This window comes from Pristiophorus japonicus, chromosome 1 (assembly GCF_044704955.1).
Source record: "Pristiophorus japonicus isolate sPriJap1 chromosome 1, sPriJap1.hap1, whole genome shotgun sequence".
Taxonomy (NCBI): Eukaryota; Metazoa; Chordata; class Chondrichthyes; family Pristiophoridae; genus Pristiophorus; species Pristiophorus japonicus.
In genome coordinates this window covers 54,399,770-54,413,327 of record NC_091977.1, presented here as the reverse complement: position 1 = coordinate 54,413,327, position 13,558 = coordinate 54,399,770, and the positions used below count along the sequence as shown (strand labels likewise).

Here is a 13,558-nt window from a genome sequence, read left to right as displayed (position 1 = left end):
TCACATTCACCCCTGATGGCGGACTCTGAGTCATCACAGGTCTTGAATCCGCAGATGTATAGGCCCTGCCATATGCAGTTTGGCCAACTAGCAATGTCATTTTATGCACAGTACTTGCCGGTGAGCTTCGATCTTGAGAAGATATCTGTTTGGTGTTATCGTCCGTGCCTGGGCAATCGCGATGGCCCTGCTCAGGTCTAGGGTTTCGGCAGCCAGCAGCTTTCGAAGAATGACCTCAAGGCTGATGCCCAGCAGAAAAAAGTCCCACAGCATTTGCTCCAAGCAGCTCCAAAATCACAAGGTCCCATGAGGCGTCTCAGGTCGGTGACATAATCTGCCACGTGCTGGCCCCCGGAGTGATGGGGCGTGTATAAACGATATCTGGCCATGAGGATACTCTCCTTTGGCTTGAGGTGGTCCCGAACCAGCGTGCACAACTCTGTATATTCCTTCTCCGTTGGATTTGTCGGTGCGAGCAGATTCTTGATGAGGCTGGATATTTTAGGTCCACAGACGGTGAGGAGAACCGCCCTGCTCTTGGCCGCGTTAGTTTCTCCTTCCAGCTCGTTGGCTATGAAGTACTGGTCGAGACACTCGACGAAGGCTTCCCAATCATCGCCCTCTATGAATCTCTCTAATATTCCAGAGGCAGCCAATTGTTGTGTATAGAAGAACTCAATGAGGCTGAGTACTGTGAGCTAAACTTAGTGTGACCTTCGTCTTCTTTATTACTATTGTGTTCCTAACACAGATGAGACAGCACACAGGGAGGTTGAGTGAGGAACAGGCCTTAGGGGCCGGTTTATATACAGTGCTCCCAAGGGATGCTGGGATCCCTTGGAACTTCAGGGGATGCACTCCCTGGTGGCGGAACATGGGAGTGCATGCTTTGCAGATACACAACATCACTCCCCCCACAAAGTCAAAGTGAAAACTATTTACAAGGTGAGGAGGTTGGGAGCCTTTCTTTCCCTGGTGGACCGCCTTGGTACAAATGTCTGTTCTGGTGTGTTGGCTGTGCCCTCACTGGACTGGCGTGTTGTTGGCCCTGCAGGGCTGCTAGGTGAACCTGGCCTTGCTGAGCTGTTGGGTGTGATGGATTTGATTTCCTGGTCCGGGGTGGTGTCGTTGATCCTTTGGGTGTGTGTTGTGGGCTCGAAAAAGGTGGTGTCTGCTGTGGGTTGTTCAGGGCAGTCTGTGAACCGCAGCCTTGTTTGGTCCAGGTGCTTTCTGCAAATTTGTCCATTGTCTAGTTTGACTACAAACATCCTACTCCCTTTTTTTAGCTGTCACCGTGCCCGCGATCCACTTGGGACCATGTCCATAGTTTAGCACATACACAGGGGCATTCAGATCAATTTCCCGTGACACAGTGGCGCGACCATCGTTTACATTTTGTTGCTGCCGCCTGCTCTCTACCTGATCATGCAGGTTGGGGTGAACCAGCGAGAGTCTGGTTTTAAGTGTTCTTTTCATGAGTAGCTCAGCCGGGGGCACTCCTGTGAGCGAGTGGGGTCTCATGCGGGAGCTGAGCAGTACTCGGAAGAGGCGGGTTTTGCAGTGAGCCTTCTGTGACTTGTTTAAGGTTCTGTTTGATTGTTTGTACTGCCTGCTCTGCCTGCCCATTGGAGGCTGGTTTAAATGGGGCCGAGGTGACATGTTTGATCCCATTGCGGGTCATGAATTCTTTAAATTCGGCACTGGTGAAACATGGCCCGTTGTCACTGACCAGTATGTCAGGCAGGCTGTGCGTGGCAAACATGACCCTCAGGCTTTCAATGGTGGCGGTGGCGGTGCTTCCTGACATTATTTCACATTCAATCAATTTTGAAAAAGCATCCATCACCACCAGGAACATTTTACCGAGAAACGGGCCCGCTTAATCGACATGGATCCTCGACCATGGTCTGGAGGGCCAGGACCACAAACTTAGTGGTGCCTCTCTGGGCACGTTGCTCAACTGAGCACATACGCTGCATTGCCGTACACAGGACTCTAAGTCAGAGTCGATACCGGGCCACCACACGTGGGATCTGGCTATCGCTTTCATCATTACTATACCCGGGTGTGTGCTGTGGAGATCCGAGATGAACGTCTCCCTGCCCTTTTTTGGTAGCACTACGCAGTTACCCCACAACAGGCAGTCTGCCTGAATGGACAGCTCGTCCTTTCACCGCTGGAACGGCTTGATTAGCTCTTGCATTTCAATGGGGATGCTGGCCCAGCTCCCATGCAGTACACAGTTTTTTATTAGGGACAGCAGAGGATCTTGGTTGGTCCAAGTCCTAATCTGGGAGGCTGTGACAGGTGATTTATCATTTTCAAACGCTTCCATGACCATCAACAAGTCTGCGGGCTGCGCCACCATCAACAAGTTTGCAGGCTGCGCCATTTCCAGCCCCGTGGTGGGCAATGGTAGCCGACTGAGAGCATCCGCACAGTTCTCGGTATCTGGCCTGTGGCGGGTGGTATAGTTATACGCTGATAGCATGAGTGCCCACCTTTGTATGCGGGCTGAGGCTTTAGTATTTATCCCCTTGTTTTCAGCGAATAAGGATATAAGGGGCTTGTGATCGGTTTCCAGCTCAAATTTGAGGCCAAACAGGTACTGATGCATTTTCTTTACCCCGAACACACACACACTAATGCCTCTTTCTCAATCATGCTGTCGGCCCTCTCGGCCTTAGACAAGTTCCTGAAGGCATAGGCAACAGGTTGCAACTTCCCCGCAACGTTAGCTTGTTGTAATACACACCCGACTCCGTACGACGACGCGTCACATGCTAACACAAGTCCTTAACACGGGTTATAGAATACAAGCAGCTTGTTGGAGCATAAAATGTTTCTGACTTTCTCAAAAGCAATTACTTGGTTTTTTTCCCCACACCCAGTTCTCACTTTTGAGCAATAACACATGTAGGGGCTGTAAGAGGGTGCTTAACCCCGGTAGGAAGTTACCAAAATAGTTGAGGAGTCCCAGGAACAACCGCAGCTCCGAGACGTTTTGTGGCCTGGGCGCGTTCCTGACAGCCTCTGTCTTGGCGTCTGTGGGCCGAATGCCATCCGCCGCAATCTTTCTCCCCAAAAACTCCACTTCTGTTGCCATGAAGACGCATTTCGACCTCTTCAGCCGCAGCCCTACGCGATCCAGTCGCTGGAGGACCTCCTCAGGTTTTGTAGGTGCTCGACGGTGCCCCGACCCGTGACCAATATGTCGTCCTGAAAAACCACCGTGCGTGGTACTGACTTGAGTAGGCTCTCCATATTTCTCTGGAAGATCGCTGCAACCGAACGAATTCCAAACGGGCATCTGTTGTAGATGAACAGTCCCTTGTGCGTGTTGATGCAGGTGAGGCCCTTCAAAGACTCCTCCAGCTCCTGCGTCATGTAGTCCGAAGTCAGGTCGAGCTTGGTGAATGTCTTGCCTCCTGCCAGTGTCGCAAATAGATCGTCTGCCTAAGGTAGCGGGTATTGGTCCTGTAGCGAGAAATGATTAATAGTTACTTTATAATCGCTGCAAATCCTGACTGTGCCATCACTTTTGAGTACTGGAACAATCGGGCTGGCCCACTCGCTGAATTCCACTGGGGAGATGATGCCCTGCCTTTCCAGCTCGATTTCCACTCTCTCCCCCATCATGTGAGGTATCGCTCGCGCCTTCTGGTGAATGCGTCGTGCCTCTGGGACCAAGTGGATCCGCACCTTCGCCCCGGAAAAGTTTCCAATGCCTGGCTCAAAAAGGGAAGGAAATTTGTTAAGAACCTGGGTACATGAGGCCTCATCGACACGTGATAATGCTAGGATGTCATCCCAGTTCCAGCAGATTTTGCCCAGCCAGCTCCTTCCAAGCAGTGTGGGGCCATCGCCCGGGACAATCCCGAGTGGCAGTTCGTGCACCGTGCCCTCGTAGGTGACCTTGACCATGTCGCTGCCCAGGACAGTGATGAGCTCTTGGGTGTATGTTCTCAGTTTCGTGTGGATGGGGTTCAGGGCTGGTCTGAGTGCCTTGTTGCACCACAGTCTCTTAAACATCTTTTTACTGGCTAGCGCCAGTGTCCAGTTCCATGTCTATGGGTAAGCCATTCAATTTTACATTTATCATTATAGGTGGACATTTCGTCGAAAATGTGTGCAACCCATGTACTTCAGCATCTGCCTCCTCTTTCTGAGGCTGGAAATTGCTTTGATCCACCATGGACCGATCTTCCTCTGCCACGTGGTGGTTAGCAGGTTTTCGTTGGAGGTGCCCCATTGTTCCACAGCTCTTGCAAATATACCCTTTGAAGCGGCATGAATGGGCTGAATGGCAGCCTCCACAACGCCAACAAGGTGTGAATTGCTTTGCATTCATCTTTTGTTGCGGACTCTGAATCATCTGGGTCACTTGAGGCCTGCTGGCAGTTGCAGACTCGTGGTTTCTGCCCTGCACATTTCTGCTCGCAAACACAGTTCCAGTTATTTTATGAACATTGCTAGCACTTGTGTGCTGAGAGATTTGTTTGGTGTTATCACTAGTTGACATAAACGCCTGTGCTATCGCAATGGCTTTACTAAGGGTCGGTGTCTCTACAGTCAAAATTTTTTGTAGGATGGTCTCGTGGCCAATGCCCAGTACAAAAAAGTCTCTGAGCATTTGCTCCAGGTAGCCATCAAACTCACATTGTCCTGCAAGTCGCCTTAGCTCGGCGACGTAGCTCGTCACTTCCTGACCTTCAGATCGCTGGCACGTGTAGAACTGATACCTCGCCATCAGCACGCTCTCCCTCGGGTTAAGATGCTCCCGAACCAGTGTACACAGCTCCTCATATGACTTATCTGTGGGTTTCACCGGAACCAGAAGATTCTTCATGAGGCTGTAGGTCGGTGCCCCGCAGACCGTGAGGAGGACTGCTCTCCTTTTTGCAGCGTTTCCTTCTCCGTCTAACCGTTCGACATAGGCTTCCCAGTCCTCACCCTCCGAGAACTTCTCCAGGATACCCACAGTTTGCTGCATCTTTGCTTTGGATTTGTATACTCGTCGCCAGTTATTGTGTTCCTAACACAGATGAGGCTGCACACAGGGAGGTTAAAGTAACAGTGATCTCAGTCTTTATTAAGACACTCCAGAGTGAGGAACAGGCCTTAGGGGCCAGCTTATATACAGTGCTCCCACGGGATGCTGGGATCCCTTGTGACTTCAGGGGATGTACTCCCTGGTGGCGGAACATGGGAGTGAATGCTTTACAGATACACAACAATTACAACTCCAGAGTGCCTAAACAACATGGCAGCCAACCTTTTATACTGGCCCTGCACGTGTGTGCAGGTGACTATTAGGACTCCAACAGTCGCACCCTCTGGTGGCAAGTATTACATAATTACATACATAACACTATCCTTGCATCTCTGGGGGCTATTTTCAACTGCCAACTGCCTATTTCTCGCCTGCAGGTGAAAGTTGGGAGGGGACACCTCAGGCACCTCATTGACACTCAAGTCTCACCTGACGCTATTTTCTCTTTTTGAAAGGACCTTGCATGAACTATATTTGGGGAGCTTCAATCTATTTCTTACATTGGATCCATGGTGTGAAAAATATTTAAAAAAAATACCCCTGGTGAAGTAGAGGCATTCGTGTAACTAAGGCACATTTTTTAAAGAAAGTTTTAGTCTACATCTGATTGCCCTCTACCTAACCTGGGATTTTTTAATGCATATGCTGGAGCTTATGTTTTCCACTGCCAGCCAACCATTGTAGTGGTGTTAATCAGGTGGCCAGAAACACAAAGTTCTCTCCCGCTAGATATTTTGCACTGCAATGAAAGTTCCCCTTCGGAGAAGGGAGGCGATCAGCATTCTGTTTAATCGTTGCGAATAACTATTCGGGTCTAAACCGTCTCAATAGTGGAAAACCTAGCCTTGGCTGTCCAACGTGGAGGTGTTTTATTCCTCCGTGTCGACATCCTTCACCTTGATACCTTAAATGTCGGCCTTGTTTCAGTGATAGCAATCTCATCTCTGAGTCAGAAAGGCCTGTGTTCAAACCCCACTTCAGGACTTGAACACATAATCAAGGCTGACACTTAAGTGAATTACTGAATGAAAGATAAGACTTTTAGATAAAAATCAAACATAAATTGGAATAAGTAACTTTGAAAGCAAATTCAGTGTCGGCATAAAACAATTTTGTTTTCCAAACGAGAATTTAAGGAGCGTCAGGTTGCTCATCAGATTTTTTTTTGTAAGCACTCAGCACGTTTTGAAGGGCACAGAGGACATTCATTTTAGGAGGGTGCACCCTGAGTTATGAATCAGAAGCTGTTATTGAGTAATAATAGGAGACCTTTTAAGTAATCAGAATATCTGAAGACAGCAAAAACCCACAGTGCTGTCAGCATCCAATTCCATCAGCAACCTGACAGCTCACTTCCAACTTCTCTATTTCCCAAAGCCAGTGTGCCTGTCCAAGAGTTGCAGAGCTTCCTCACGGTCCGAATTCTTGCCATTCCTCCACCCCTCTGATTGTGTGCCTGCTTCCCCTTCCGGGAGGGTGCTGAGCTCCTTGAGTCTTGTCGCCGAGAGCATGCAGAAACCAAGCCCAGGCAACGGAAGGAGCGTGCGGTAAACCAGACTCCCCGCCCACCCTTTCCTTCAACCACTGTCTGTCTCACCTGTGACAGAGACTGTGGTTCTCATATTGGACTGTACAGCCACCGAAGAACTCATGCTTAGAGTGGAAGCAAGTCTTCCCCGATTCCGAGGGACTGCCTATGATGATGAGGCTTCCCCTTTGCAAAGAATATTAAGATTTAAACATGCTACAGACTAATTCAGAATGTCTTTTCACCCAGATGTCTGCAGACATTCCCTTGTGAACATGCTCTATTACGTGCAGGCAACGCAGCAGTCTCCTAATTTCTCACTTAGATCATTGCAAGAAGTTTGATTTGGGACAGTGGGACAGTAGCAGACGAGGTATATCCATGAGGGGATGTGGGTGTCGTGCTTACTAACAGTCTTACTCATTTCTTCTTTTACAGTATGTGGAGCTGTAAAACGTAGAGATGAGTCATGCTTTGAATGACCTTTCCTCATCCTTGACTTTTGTTATGTTCTTATGATTTATTCATGTGTCTATATTTACTCCAAATTATTTTAGCACTAAAATATAAACTTGCAATTGATAGCATTTGGTAAAGTTTCATATGTGAGTCTTTTAAAGAAGGGTGACATTCATTGAATTTTTGACAAATTAGCTAGCTGAATTAAAACCTACCTTAGGAGTAGGATGCAGAGGTGGTAATAATTGATAAAAAGCTCGATTTAACTTGTAGCGATCTGCTATTCATACCATTCGTAACAAACAAGCAAAAGGGTGGAACTTGTAATATTTTAGATATTTACACCAGCCTGAGACATTACAAACAGTATGAGGGAGATGAGCAACAGTGAAGGAGATTTGGGAGAGTTAAGAAAATGGGCCAAGGAATACCAGTTTCATTTTAATGTGGTTAAACGCATGGTACATTTCACATCAGGATAAGAAACATGAAATCTACATACAATTAGCAAAGGTGGTTATTGGTCATTAACTGAAACTATCCAATCAATGTTATACGACCCCCAAGCAAAGTAGTTATGGGGAGCGGACAGGGAAGTGGAGCTGAGTCCATGATCAGATCAGCCATGGTTTTATTAAATGGCGGAGCAGGCTCAAGGGGCCAAATGGCCTACTCCTGCACCAATTTCTTATGTTCTTATGTTCTTATAATGTGAAGCTGTTATCAACAAAGCTAATAAAGTACCAGGATGTATTTTGAAAGCATTTGAGTAATGGTTTTCTGACTTTGCGCTCTACCAGCAGAGAATCTCGTCCACCAGAAACACATATCAGGAATTCCAGCCCGCCCTGCGATGTGTGTGATTTTTTTCATTGTTTGGGAAAGCTCATGTTTGAATTTCTAATGTTCATTAGTGGTAGGTGTGGCTTCCCATACACACAAAGTGGAAAAATTACCCTTTTGGCTTCAAATTGAAACCAATACTTGTTTCCATAGGTCATTGGTAAGACCACATTTGAAATAATATGTGTTGTTTGGGGCACACTACCTGTTATGTATGTAAACATTGTAACTGTGTAAGACTTGCCACAAGAGGGCGCAACTGTTGGAGGCCCATGGGTCACCTGCACACCTCGTGCAAGGGAGTATAAAAGGTTGTCTGCCATGGTGCTTAGGCACTCTGGAGTTGTATTAAAGAGACTAAGGTCACATCAGTTTTAGCTCACAGTACTCAGTCTTGTGGCGTTCTTCCATACTTAACAATTGGCGATGAGTAACAGATTACGAACTTTCACGTGGTCATGGCTGCCGTTGGTATTTTAGAGAGATTTGTAGAGGGTGATGATTGGGAAGCCTTCGTTGAGTGTCTTGGCCAGTACTTCGTGGCCAACGAGCTGGATGGGGATAATAAAGCGATCAAACGCAAGCCGATTCTCCTCACCGTGTGTGGGTCCACAATATACGGCCTCATCAAAAATCTGCTAGCACCGGAGAAACCAGCGGGGAAAACATATACAGAGTTGTGTACACTGGTTCGGAACCACCTCAAGCCGAAGGAGAGCGTCTTAATGGCCTGGTATCGCTTCTACACGCACCACCGATCCGAGGGCCAGGACGTGGCGAGTTATGTTGCCGACCTGAGACATCTTGCAGGGACTTGCGAATTTGCTGGATTTTTGGGGGAAATGCTGTGGGACTTTTTGTGCTTGGCATCGGCCACGAGGTCATTCTTCGCAAGCTGCTGTCCGTCGAATCCCTGGATCTGAGCAAGGGCATCACGATAGCCCAGGCATTCATATTCACGCAAGATAATACCAGACAGATATCTTCCCAGCATCGAAGCTCACCGGCAAGTACTGCACATAAAATAACGTCGCTAGCAGGCAGAACTGCATATGGCAGGGCCTACACGTCTGCAGCTGCAAGACCTAGGATGACTCAGAGTCCGCCATCAGGCATGAATGCAAATCCATTAGCACCATGTTGACGCTGTGGGGGTAATCATCGAGCCCATCAATGTCGATTCAAGCACTACGTGTGCAAAGGCTGCGAAACAATGGGGCGCCTCCAGCGAATGTGCAAGAGTGCTGCAACTCACCACGTGGCAGAGTTGGCAGAGGATGATCGATCCGGCGTGGAATACGCAGAACAAACAAGAGAGGCAACTCAACCCGAGGAAGAAGTGTATGGGGTACACACCTTCACCACCAAGAGCCTTCCTATTATGCTGAAAGTCATATTGATTGGTATTCCGGTATCTATGCAGTTCAACACGGGGGCGAGTCTGTCAATTATGAGCCAGAAGGCTTTTGAAAAACTGTGGGGCAACAAGGCACAAAGGCCCAAACTGAGCCCGATTCAGACAAAGCTGTGCACCTGCACCAAAGAGCTCATATCAGTCATTGGCAGTGCGGCAGTTAAGGTATCGTACGATGGAGCTGTGCACGATTTATCACTGTGGATTGTACCAGGCAATGGCCCAATGCTATTCGGCAGAAGCTGGCTGGAAAAGATTCGATGGAACTGGGTCGACATCAAAGCACTATCTTCAGTGGATGATGCCTTGTGCACCCAAGTGCTGAGCAAATTTCTGTCGCTATTTGAACCAGGCATCGGAAACTTCACAGGCGGCAAGGTGCAGATGCATCTAGTCCCCAATGCAAGGCCCGTTCATCATAAGGCTTGAGCGGTTCCATATATGATGAGGGAGAAAGTCGAAATCGAACTGGACAGACTTCAACGAGAGGGAATCATATTGCCAGTTGAGTTCAACGAGTGTGCCAGTCTGATTGTTCCGATGTTGAAAAGCGATGGCACGGTCAGAATCTGCGGAGACTACAAGGTAACGATCAACCGAATCTTGTTACAAGACCAGTACCCGCTACCCAAGGCGGATGACCTGTTCGCAACGTTAGTGGGGGGGAAGTCATTCACCAAGTTGGACCTAACCTCTGCCTACAAGACACAGGAGCTGGCTGAATCTTCGAAAAGACTGACGTGCATCAACATGCACAAAGGACTGTTTATATACCACAGGTGCCTTTTTGGGATTCGTTCAGCTGCTGCCATCTTCCAGAGGAACATGGAGAGTCTGCTGAAATCGCTTCCGTGCACCATTGTGTTTCAAGACGACATCCTGATCACCAGTCGTAACACCACCGAACACCTATACAACCTGAAAGAGGTTCTAAGTCGACTAGACAGAGTGGGACTCAGGCTGAAACACTCCAAGTGTGTTTTCCTGGCGCCAGAGGTCAAATTTTTGGGGAGAAAGATTGCGGCAGACGGTATCAGACCCACGGACTCAAAGACAGAGGCCATCAAGAAAGCACCCAGACCATAGAATGTGACGGAGCTGCGTTCGTTCCTGGGACTCCTCAACTATTTTGGTAACTTTCTACCTGGGTTAAACATTTTGCTGGAACCGTTGCACATGTTGCTACATAAGGGTGATGACTGGGTTTGGGGTAAATCTCAAGGGACAGCCTTTGAGAACCTACTTTGTTCTAATAAGTTACTTGTACTTTATTACCCGTGTAAACGATTAGTGCTAGCTTGTGATGCATCTTCGTACGGGGTCGGCTGTGTGTTACAGCAAATCAATGTATCGGGCAAACTTCAACCTGTTGCATATGCGTCTAGAAGTCTGTCTAAGGCTGAAAGAGCCGACAGTATGGTCAAGAAAGAGGCATTAGCATGTGTATATGGTGTTAAGAAAATGCACCAATACCTATTTGGACTTCGGTTTGAGCTTGAAACCAATCACAAACCGCTCATTTCGCTGTTTTCAGAAAGCAAAGGTATAAACATCAATGCTTTGTTCCGCATCCAAAGATGGGCACCAGCATTGTCCACCTATGACTATGTTATCTGCCACAGACCAGGCATGGAGAACTGTGCTGATGCCCTCAGTTGGCTACCATTTCCCACTACCGGGGTGGAAATGGCACAGCCCGCAGACTTGCTTCTGGTCATGGATGCTTTTGAGAGCAAGGGGTCACCCGTCACTGCTCGCCAGATCAAAACCTGGACCAGCCAGGATCCTGTGCTATCACTTGTAAAAAGTTGTGTCTTCAATGGGAGCTGGTCGGCCGTTCCCGGGGAAATGCAAGATGAAATTAAGTCGTTTCACCGCGCAAAGATAAAATGTCCATTTATTCGGATTGTCTCTTATGGGGTAATCGCGTGGTTTTGCCAAAAAAAGGCAGGGATACATTTATACGCGACCTACACAATACCCACCCAGGCATTGTCATGATGAAGGCTATAGCCAGGTCGCATGTTTGGTGGCCCGGCATTGACTCGGACTTAGAGTCACGTGTACACCAGTGCAACACATGCTCACAATTGAGCAATGCACCAAGGGAGGCTCCATTGAGTCTGTGGTCATGGTCCTCCAAACCATGGTCCAGGATCCACGTATATTTGGGCCCTGGGACATCGTGGCGGAGGTGCGGCGGGGCCCAGAAGAGCCGAGGGCCCAGGGGCAGCACGGACCTGCTCACACTGTGATATGTGTGCGCGCTAGGTCCATTCGGCAGAGCAGGTCTCCAGTCATCCTGGTTAATCCTTGCCACTGGATAAAGGCCTAGCTCTGTCAAGCCCGTGTGGTGGCTGATGAGCAATGGTCACCACACGTTAAAAAAATCCACGCACAGGCATCTTCCTCCCCCTCAACTGGAGTTCAGGACTGGAACATCGGGTCCTTCATTGAAACATCTGTGAACTCTCGTGGAAGCAAGTCATCCTCGTTCGAGGGACCGCCTATGATGATGAGATTTTGCTGGCCCCTTTCTCGGAAAGATGTTTTTAGCTGTCATGGACGCTTACTCTAAATGGATTGAATGCGTAATCATGTCATCCAGCACATCCACTGGCACCATTGAAAGCCTCCGGGCTATGTTCGCCACCCATGGCTTGCCCGACGTCCTTGTCAGTGACAATGGACCGTGTTTCACCAGCTCGGAATTCAACGAGTTTATGACCCGCAATGGCATCGAGCATGTCAGGTCTGCCCCGTTTAAGCCCGCGTCCAACGGTCAAGCGGAACAGGCAATCCAAACAATCAAGCAGAGTTTGAAACGCGTGACGGAAGGCTCCTTGCAGACCTGCCTATTTCGGGTTCTGCTCAGCTACCGGACGCGACCCCACTCGCTCACTGGGCTTCCCCCTGTTGATTGTTAATGAAGAGAGCACTCAAAACCAGGCTCTCCCTAGACCACCTGGACCTAAATGATCATGTGGAAACCTGGCGTCATCGGCAAAACATGTACCATGATCACACGACTGTATCGCGTGACATTGATGTTAACGACCCTGTGTTTGTCCTTAATTACGGTCATGGTCCTAAATGGGTTGCTGGCACTGTCTTGGCCAAGTGTTTATAGTCAAACTATTGAATGGACAAATGTGCAGAAAGCATTTGGATCAGACCAAACAGCGGTTCACTGACAACCAGGAAAAACCTGAAGAGGACATCACCATCATCACACACCCGACCAGCAATCAACCTCACTGTCAATCAAGAGGATGAACCCACCATTCCCAACAGTCCTGTCAGACCAGCCACGCCGCAGTGCAGCAATGGTCCGACCAACTCACCCATGCCAGAGTTTGAACTCAGACGATCAACCAGGGAGCGTAGGGCCCCAGATCGTCTCAACTTGTAAAGACCTTGGGTGGAGTGATGTTATGTATGTAAACATTGTAACTGTGTAAGACTTGCCACCAGAGGGCTCAACTGTTGGAGGCCCAAGGGTCACCTGCACACCTCGTGCAAGGGAGTATAAAAGGCTGTCTGCCATGTTGCTTTGGCACTCTGGAGTTGTATTAAAGGGCCCAAGTTTCGGGCCGCGCCGAGAACGGCGCAGCCCCGACCTGGACGCCCGTTTTTCGCGCCACAAAGTGCGCCTAAAAAGAACTTACAGATTCTCCGGCTCCCTGCAGGTCGTTTGCAGCTGGGCGCGGCGCAGCACGAGCTGTGGGGGTGGAGCTAGGTCCCTGCGCTGAAAACAGTGCCGGGACCTCTGCACATGCGCGCTACAGTGGGCGCGCATGTGCAGTAGCTCCAGGCGCCCAAAATTGTGTGGGAGGGGCCCGAAGCACGCAGCCCCTAGCCCTGGCCGAATGGCCTCACTGGGGCTGCGTGCATAAGGCTACCTCCCACGCCCAGCTCCTGCTTCCTCCTGACCCGACTTGACTCCCGCCTCCCCCCCCCGCCCCCCCCCCCCCGCCTGCGGACTGGACCGACCCACGCTCCCCCCCCCCCCCACCCGACCTGACCTCCCTCTCCCCACCCCCGACCCGAACCGACCCGACCTTCCTCCCAACAACCCCGCGACCCGACCCGCGCTCCCGACACCATCCCCCCCCCAACCCGGACCGGACCCGACCCAACCTGACCTCCCTCCCCCCGCCCCCGCCCCCGATCCGAACCGAACCGACCCGAACCGCGCTCCCTCCCTCCCTCCTACCCGAACCAACCCGACCTCCCTCCTCCCCTCCCCGACCCGACCCAC

At 49.7% G+C, this 13,558-nt stretch overlaps 1 protein-coding gene across 4 annotated transcripts in view; it reads left to right on the top strand.

Moving 5' to 3' along the window:
* pde8b (phosphodiesterase 8B) overlaps window positions 1–13,558 on the top strand; it is a 496,872-nt gene that overhangs the window by 20,726 nt on the left and 462,588 nt on the right. The window lies entirely within an intron of this gene.